Consider the following 10,492-nt stretch of genomic DNA (forward strand, 5'->3'; position numbering starts at 1 on the left):
GTATTGTTCATAGAGAAGATTAAGGATGGTATACTTTACGATACGCCCGACTTGAGAAGGCACATGCCTCAAATATGTAATCACAAGCCTCAAAGCATAGATGAATTATTGGATCAGCAAGTTGAGTATTACAGAATTGTACAGTAAAGAAGATTTTGACAAAGAAATTCGATGACTTTATCGTAGATATTGATTTTCCTACATTGACTGAGACTCAAAGTAAGTCATGTGAAGGGTTGTTTACTATGGCGGAATGTGCAGCTGCTATACATTCCATGAATTATTGTAGCCCCGGCCTAGATGGCCTAACAACTGATTTTTATAAGGTATTTTGGAGCAGGATAAAATGTATGGTTTTGAGCTCTCTGAATGAGGGTTTTACAAAAAATCAACTTTCTTCAACTCAACGTAAAGGACTTATAACTTTGCTATATAAAGGAAGTGAATATCTAGATCTTGATAGAAATCAGCTGTCTAATTGGAGACCAGTTTCTATAACCAATACCGATTATAAAATAGGGGCAAGATCCTAGCAAATAGACTACAGAATGTTATTTCTTATATTGTTGCGGACGAACAGACAGGCTATATTAAGGGTAGATCTATTTTAAACAATGTTCGTGCAATTGATGATGCCATTTGTTTTACCATAGACCGTAATGTACCCGGAGCTATTTTGTTTTTGGACTATAGTAAAGCTTTTGATACCATCTCCAAAGATTTTATTTTCAATGCTTTGGAAAAATACAAACTAGGCCCTGACTTTGTTAACTGGGTTAAAGTTTACACTAATAATGCACAAAATTGTATGAATCACTATGGTCACTTGTCAGAGTGGATTAATCTGGAAAGGGGGGTGCGACAGGGATGCCCCCTGTCGGCCCTCCTTTTCATCTTAGCCACAGAGATTTTTTCTCTAAAAATCCGCCAATCTACTGAGATCACAGGAATTCGTCTTTCTTCTGTAGAAGTACGAATTTTCCAGTACGCAGATGATACAGAGCTGGTCTTGGATGACAAGGCCTCTGTCATCAGAAGTTTAGATATAATTGAACAATTTTCTGTATTTTCTGGTTTATCTTTGAACAAAGAGAAAACAGAGGCCATGTGGCTAGGCCCTTGGAGATATAGTTCTGAAACGATAGGTGGATTGAAATGGACCTTAAGAGCGAAATGCCTGGCGTTATCTTTTCGTCCGAAAAATCTGCTTCTGAAATCGAAGATAACTGGAATAAAAAGTTGTGTAAGATGAAAAAGATTTTAGCTTCTTGGGCACCACGTTATCTTAGTATTTTGGGGAAAATCATGGTTATCAAAAGTTTAGTTGCATCGCAACTGTCATATATGCTGGGTGCACTAACACCTCCCGATACATTTCTTAATAATGTTAATTCTTTGTTCTTTAGATTTCTATGGAAAAAAGACAAAGTTAAACGTAAGGTTATGATTCAAGAATATGCAGCAGGTGGTGTAAAAATGATAGATATGAAAATTAAATTACTTAATTTGGATGCTCATGTTCCTACTTGGAAAAAGATGCAACTCAGCTATTTGGATGTTTTTGGACCCAACTTAGCTATCTTTAAGTGTAACTGTAAGATGTCTGAGATACTTCCTGTAGGCTGTATACAGTCACTACCTGATTTTTATAAGAAAATGGTCTCTGTGTGGTTCAAGGTAAAGCCAGTAAAAGAAATAGAGCAGGTAAATGATATAGCATCACAACTCTTGTGGAATAATGTGTGCATTATGTATAAAGGAAGAATATTGTACTACCGTAATTGGATCAACAAAAATATCATGTATGTCAATGACGTTATTGATCGTTACGACAATGTTATATCTTTCAATGATGTTGAGAGCATTGTGGGGAAGTACCCAAATTTAATCTTACAATATAATGCTCTGGTAAACGCCATTCCAACTAAATGGAGAGTGTCATATGATTTTGACGGAGTACATAAAATCAAGTTATTTGAAAAAGAGGTGAAAGTTCAAACTAATAGTTTCTTTAGAAATATCCTAATCTTACAAAAAGCAGCAAAACCTATCTCTCAAGGTTTCTGGGAGTCACGCCTTCCACATTTTGATTTCCATATTAACACGTGGAAGTCCATATGGGAAGCACCTTTTCGAATCACTAAAGAACCAAAATTGAGATCATTACAATGGAAGATTCTACACAATATTTATCCAACAAGAGTTAGTTTATGTAAACCAGGAATAGTAGCAAACAATAGATGTATTGTATGTGACTCTGTCGAATATATAGAACATTTCTTTTTTGATTGTGCACTTGTTAAACCTTTATGGGCAGAAGTTGAAAAGAGCTTTCTCTCCGAATATGGATATACATTGACGTTAACCACTCAAGATGTTATTCTTGGATATCACCTTTCTAATGTTAAGCAATTTCTATACATCAATGAACTAATATTGCTGGGAAAGAGCACAATTTCTAAGTTTAAATATGGTACGAATTGTATGGACATTATTACACAGTTTAATTTTGAACGTTCATTAAGGAATTTATTCTAAACATTGTTACAACCCTATGCTTCATGCTGTTACAAAGGTGTAAAACTACAAGATATAGATAGTGGAAAATGTGTATTAACTACTTCTTCATTCTTTGTACAGCTATGAATACATTTTTGTTATATTAAAAAAAAAAAAATGTCTGTATTCAAGTGTTTTGGTAGGTATTTCAAGCTTTCCTGCTCCAGCATTGGAATGCCGGGCATGGACGTTTTTATTTATTTTGAAAATCAACAGTTTGCATTATGCAATTAAAAATCCTAACCAATAAAGTAGGGAATAGCTATCCAACTGTTGTTTTAGTTGTATTTTACTTCATATTATAGTTATATCAATGTAAATCATTGTTTTCCCTTGTGTTTCCCATTCTTTCCCTGCCATGTCGTAAAATGTGGTGAACCCATCGCTGTATTTGCTCCAAAGCAAATATTGGCCTTTCTAGTTTATTTTTGTACTGGTTCATTATTTATTGTGTTCCCGTGACCTCCCCCACCCCCAACCAGACGCTGGGATTGACAGAGCATTTCAGTCTTAACAAGTAAAATCTGAGATTTTATACCTCCGGGCTTTTTATTGTATATTTTTATATATGGTTAAAAACAAAGAATTTATCGAGACCGGACACCCCTCTGTGTGAGGGGTCATATACATATACGTGGACCAGACCGAGAATAGCTTAAACACGCCAAAGGTCAACGGTCGCGACCACTTTCACGCTCAAAGGGGTGTTTTGGGGCCACCAAAAGGCACCATTTTCACGCCCGAAAACACATATACAATAAAAACGAAAGAAGGTGCATCATCTGCAGCCCAATAGCAAAACATATACCGAGTCTCAAAAGAATCCGTCCACCCAAACGCGAGAAACAGCTGCGAACATGAAAATCTACATCTCTCACAAACCCTTCCGCGGAAGGACGTCTCCTCCCCCGGAGGTAACAAGAGTACCACAATTTCATACCTTCACCAAATGATGCTTACCCTTCTGGTTGACGAATCATACAATTTTAATCAATGCTTTCGCAAATAAGAGTCTCATTTATTATATCAGTTGATCATATTCTCCACCCAATGACAGCCTTATCTTTAACAAAAAAGGCTATTCTAGCACTACCTAATAAATTATGCAAATGAGGCCATAATTTGAATAAGTTATCTTATTGATGTTCACCTTCTCTTAACTTCCAAACTTAACAATTTACCATTAATTATGCAAGTTATGTCTTCATTTACATAATCTAAATCCTCATTGTTTTTTCTCGTTCTCAATTAACAGTTACATGCCACATGTGTTTCATAGTCCTATCATCGAACAAAGCAGATTTATAGAATTTCATCATTAATTATGCAAATTAGCTCATGACAATGCATATAAAGCTTCTTGAGTTATGCTGTTCACAGACAGACAGACGGACAAACGCTACTGAAAACATAACCTTCTTGGCGAAGGTAACAAAAGCTATTCATACTACAACGGGGATAAGAGAGAAACTTTGCAGGCTAAGAGGCCCTAAGTTGTTACCTCATGTAACTCAATCTTAAAGTCTCACACATGTTCTTATAATAGCTGCTGTGTAAGATTACAAGTCATATATTAGAATCAGTATGCGACTTTTCTTTTAGCAAAAGATACTACTAGTAGATAGTTGGGTACATAGCTTACATTCATGAGAAACTCCTTGTCTCCAGCCTCCAAACCAAACTCTAAGCCGGTGATGTAGCCCACGTTAATACCAACAGTCCTGCCGACGTCGTACTCCTAAATAAAAGAAGGGGTGGGGGATACAAGTACATGTACGTGCAACAAGCCATCTCACCTAGCCTCCTTTTCAGGCGTTCCCGGATCGGCCGTTTTTTTTGGGGGGGAGGGGGGGTATTTTCTGATGAAACGTAGATCGCACGCAATAGAAGCTCCGTGGAGATATATGTAGTAGGGTTGCCAGCCGGAGCTTCTATTGCGTGCGATCTACGTTTGTTCAGAAATACCCCCCCCAAAAAAAAATCTCACCGGGTTCCGAGTGCGCATGCACAGGCATGATGCATATTGTGGTCTAGGTCAAAGTTCATGATTTCTTCGATTAAATCCATGGAATCAAACAGGTTTGATTCCATGATTAAATCATATAACACACCTGATACACTGATTTGCTGTCGCCATTTGAAATTATAACAGTTATTAGAATAGTGTTAATCTATTTTCTTACAACTGGCACAGGTGCTGAACACACGGTTAGAGGCTGAGAAAGTATACTAAGTAACCAAGTACTCTTCAACACTTATAATGTGGACACAACAGATAAGACATGGATATGTACATGAAAAGTAGGCGTCAACTTTAACTCAACAACAAGAATATAGAGTAATAACTTTTATATTGATCCAATGCAATTTCAGGGCTTCAACATGAAAATATCCCGGATGAGCAAATCTGTCTGTTATTTACATTTACTGCCATTTTTTCATACTTAAAACGTTTGCAATAGCCTAAAATAGTTTAAACTACGTAATGCGTAGGTCTCTTTATTTCTTGGGCACCACCCATGCATAAATAGTCAGAACCAGCCTACGATACAAAACAAGCAACTGTTTTCCGTCAGTAACATCGCATTTTTGCGTCAAAGATATCAGTATTCTATGGGATAGGATCCAGAAAATTGAGTTTGGAAATCCAGTTTTGCCGCCCTGATATTGCAGTGGATGCCTTTATGGTAGAGCATGCGTGCGGAAAATCTTCTCCCTTAAGCGACGGTCACAACCCGCCGTACGTGCTTCTGCGTGCTGTCTACGTGCAAAAACGTGGGCAAACGTAGGGCATCCGTGCGTGGTGAGTACCGCCTCCGTACGGAATCCTACGGATTTGGGAGCACGCAGACACGCCGTAGAACTTTAAGTGCATGTAAAACTTTTTCTACGTGCGGTCTGCGGATTCACCACCCGTGCGTGCGAGTACGAGCGACGCACGTGCTCCGTACGTGCCGTGCGGAAGAAGCACGTGTGAGTACGGCCTCCTTACGGTAAAGTTGCAATCGCACAGAGATCGTACGTTGTAAGCACGTACAACTCACCTACCACTTGCTTAACGTATGATGCACGCAACCGCTCACGGCCAGACGTGGCGTGCAGACCACACTTTTACACCTTGTGCAACCGTGCGAGTGACGTGCGAGTGACGTGCGTCGACGCCACTCCTACTCCACGTTTTCAGAAAAAACGTAGCAGACGTAGCCTCCCAAAAAACGTACGGACAAAAAGCACGTACGGCGGGTTGTGACCGTTGCTTTAGTCTGAACGGACTACCTTCATAGGGATGTTTGGACGAAGGAAGTGCCAGAACTGATCGTACAGCTCCATGGAGGAGTCCGCGAAGTTGCCTTTCAGGCAACTATTCTTCGCTGTATCCAGCGGCACTTGGTTCTCGAAGATATTCGTGGCGACAGTCGTGGTCAACTAGATGTTGAAAAAAAAAGTTATAGAATGGAACTACAACCAAGTGCATCACGTGCAAATGCCATCGAAGAGTATGGATGACATCCCCTGGAAACCCCAAAACTGAGCGTGCGTGCGAATAAAAAAAGTTTGGCTAAAAAAAGTTGCTTTCATTATGAAGTCTACGTGGTTTTCAAGGTTGAACAAATGAAACAGAGTATGGTTTGTCGAATAATCTAGTCCTCAAATTCATTTCTTTACATTTTCATCTTTTTCGTTTCATTTTGGTATTCCACGACATTGGTATCGTTTTCCAATGTTTTTTTTCAATTTTCGGTATATATTCTCTCATTTTATATAATCCATATAATTAAATCAACATGGCCTTTAAGATTAAGATGTCCGTTAAAAATGAAAATGCATATTTTAAATGCGAAGCAAGTAAATAATGTTTACCTTCCCTTGGTCTAGCCTTGGTCTGCTCTGTTTATTCTTACTCAAACACATTCATACACATGGTGACCAGCCTCCTGCTACATCATAATGTAACCCAACATCACAATGGGTCTGGTCCAGGTCATTGAGGTTATTACCTCCATGAAAAATTGAGGTATTGTTTTTGGCGCGTCTGTGTGTGTGTGTATGTGTGTGTGTGTGTGTGTGTGTTTCCGCACATTTGTAGTCAGCATAACTTCAGAACGCCTTTGTGGATTTTGATGATATTTGGTATCCTGGTAGGTCTTAGGAAGCCAAAGGTCAAGCTAGGTCAAATATGGGCCTCCTGGTGGCTGACCTTGGTACTACAGCAGAACTTCCGGGAAAACATATGCGCGGGGTGGAGGCAGCGCCTGCCCGGTTTTGATTAATGAGGTTCTCCCACGGGAACTTGTTCTGGAACTGCAAGGGTCTTTCTGGCGGAATCATTAAACGCCAAAAAGTCCGGATAGGAACAACGTATTTTCATCATTTTCGGTGTGTAGGCAGCTAAGAGACAGTTGTACATAATTAAATGCAAATTATGCAAATGAGGACTTGATTTGCATAATTAATGAGGAAATTCTATAATTACAGTGTTTTATATAATGGTACTTTTATACATGTAATCTATTTAATCTGTGGCAGGCGGAACATTAACAGATACCAATTATGCAAATGATGACATAATTTGCATAATTTATGTGAAAACTCCTTATTTGTGACTCCTTATTGGTGAATGATGGGAATTTAATACCTTGTGACATGTGTAAGTTACTTAAAGATTAACACCACTATGCATATATTATGTTAATGTATGGGGCATAATTAACGAGGACATGTTGAAATGAAGTATGATAAAGGAGAGGAATTTTACACAAAAAATATTGTCATTTGAATTTAGAGAACCATAAATTAAACTAGATTATGCTAATTCTTATTTCCATAGTCAATGAGACAAAAAAAAACATTTACAAAAACTCATATATTTCATGGAGGTATGAGTTCTACGAATTCTTGTTTATTTGGAGAACAAGAAACAGAAACATGTTCCTTCCCCAAAGGTAAACATAGTCTTACCTCGCCCTTGTAGTCGTGAAACAAACGGTTGAATGCTGCTTCCTTGGTAACGTTTGTATCTCCGTTGTTGATGATCTTAACTTCGTCATCTGTTAACTACATTGGAGACATGTAAATAGGACAATAAATCGCTCAAATCACAATAGATGTCCATATATATATATATATATAAAGAGAGAGACGGGATATAAGTGTTAGGTTCGTTACAAATGTCGTTAACCTCCGAGTTTTAGACGTATTAATTTTTCTCTCAACCAAGAATAAAAAAATCAACCAATCAACCAACTAACCAACCAACCAACCAACCAACCAACCAACCAACCAACCAACCAACCAACCGACCGACCAACCAACCAACCAACCAACCGACCAATATGATAATGTCTAATACTAGCCTATATCATATGGACAAAGGGGCTTCGTTGGTTACAGCAGTTTGCTTTTTTTTTTCAAGTAAATCTTTAAAATGTTACAAATGTGGATATCTGTCGGGAGCCCTTTTGATCATGAGTTTTGGTTGTATCATCTACCTGGTTGAAAAGACTCTTCATTTTCGCCTCATCCGGAAAAGCATTGACGACGTCCTTAATCTTCCCACGGTACAGCTTGGATACCTCTTCGCATTCATTGGCGAACTGAGCCTGTTCCTTCCTCAGACGAGATTGCTCCTTATCAAATGCACTGCAAAAACACAATTCTAGTGTTTTGCTTTGCCAACAGTAAACAAAACAGTTTGCTGCAGTAAACAAAAGCTTTAAAAAGGCTTACACATTTGATCTCTTTCATGCCTTTGTCACACCATCACCAAGCTAGTTCACAGACTATTTTGGGTCTCGAGCGGGCCTCTTCGCCAAGTGTGTGTGTGTGTGTGTGTGAGTGTGTTTGTGTGTCTTTGTGTGTGTGTGTGTGTGTGTGTGTGTGTGTGTGTGTGTGTGTGTGTGTGTGTGCGTGTGTGTGAGTGTGTGTGTGTGTGTTTGTATGTGTGTGTGCGCGCGCTTATATAATAGTAGAAGTACTTTGCCAGGGCAGTGTTCGGCTTCTGCAAGTATTTCTCGTCCTCCGGGTGCTTCTTCAGATAGTCGGCCGTACGCTTTTCAAATTCGTCCTGGTATGCACCTTGTATGCGGTAGTGGACATCTGAAAACTGTGAAACAAGATACAATTAGTCGAAAGGGCTGATTACTTACTTATTGAACACGCTATGGACTTGTCCCAAACAATGCCCGAGCACGGTTGGGACGTTCGCTGTGTGTCCCAAACCGTGCCTGGGGACTCCGCACAGTTCGGGACACGCGATGGTCTTGTCCCAAACCGTGCCTGGTCCCGCCAATTACTATGATTGACAGCACCTCTGGGCACGGTTCTGGACAGTCAGGCTGTGTCCCGTTCTCTGCCCGTGTAGGCACGGTTTGGGAAAGGCACGGTTTGGGACACAACAACCCCCCCCCCTGTCTATATACGACGGTCCCCTGTACAGGGAAACATGTAGGTTATGGAAACAACAATACCCTCTCTCGTTAGCCTTAATGTTCAAATCAAGCGATCAATTGCAACTTCATCTCTGGATGTAAAAGTACCAAACAAACTTATTAAGAAGAGTAGGGGTGTGTTTGTCTAAGATACCCGAGCCCTAGCGACGCCGCAGCACTACACTATCACAGTATCAGCTACCAAAAACCATTATGCTTGAAGTTGAAGGAGACGCTGTAATGAATATACAATATTATGTTATGATAGAAATAACTTTACCAGATGCAGTCCAATTGTTTTCTTCCGGATCTCTTCCTGCTGCTCATTACTACCCTTCACGTCAAAGTGTTCGCGGCTGACGCCAGGGAGGAAGTTATTGTCCTGATTCGCACCTCGCAGCTTTTGTTCGAAAGTGTTCGCTGGGTCCATAGACAACCACCAACCTGTCATATGTAAGTACAAGAACATAATAGAAAAAAATAAGTTGTTTTCTTGTTTCAGAAGTAGGCCAAAGGACTGAGGTCTTGTTCAACTTCAACAGGTTAATAACTTAGTCGTATAAGCTTATTCCTTACACCGTTATAAACAAATGCACTTTCATATTTGACATATACAACGATAGAGTAGTTTAGTAAAGAAGATGAATGTTGTAGACTTACCTTCAAAGCAGTAGATGGGATAGTTTGCAGAAATTCCTCCGTCCACGTGCCTTGCCTGGATTAGCAGATTGGAGGAAGGTTTGTACGCCTCAAAAAGCACTGAAAGCAAACCCAAACTTATCAAAACACATTCATCATTTTGCATCACATTTCACCCATATCTTCTTACGTTATGGCTGGCCAAACACAGAAAGACACATCGGAAACAATGCCTCCGTTTACACGGTCGTAAAATCGTCACCAGAGGGGCATAAAAAAGGCATAATCACGCGGCACGCGTCTTTATTAGGTCAGGAAACAATTTATTAGGACACAAAACCTAATACCAAATATCACAACAAACCATTGATGGCGTTTATGGTTTATGCTGCTCAGCCACGAAACTATTGATAGAACCATAAACTACGTATAAGCTACATAATGTTGCGAAGTTAACGAGCACATTACAATGCTTTTATAGCTTGGATATAAAAAACAAAACAAATGTGAATCTGAGGCTGCGATTACGGCGGGTAATTTCTGTACCTGGAATAGACATGGACATGCGCACTGCCTTCTTGATCTCCAGAAGAGGCGAAGTCTTGAGGTGAGAGTAGACCTCGCTGCTGAACTCTGGCTCGTAGGAAACCGTGCACAGTTCCTTCTTGAACACTTCGAAAACCTTGGGTGAAAGATAAATACAGTAAGTGTTGTAGCTATCTTCCTTAATGTATGAACAATGAAAAAAATACAGTCATACGTCACCGGCTAACCAACTAGTGCAGCCAACTAATCTCCTAGCAGCCATACGGTGGCAAGGTAGTATCCATTGGCCAGAGAAGTGTCCATTAGGGACCGGGTGGCCA

Source organism: Branchiostoma belcheri, unplaced genomic scaffold (genome assembly GCF_001625305.1).
Source record: "Branchiostoma belcheri isolate BF01 breed outbred unplaced genomic scaffold, Haploidv18h27 scaffold153, whole genome shotgun sequence".
Lineage (NCBI taxonomy): Eukaryota > Metazoa > Chordata > Leptocardii > Amphioxiformes > Branchiostomatidae > Branchiostoma > Branchiostoma belcheri.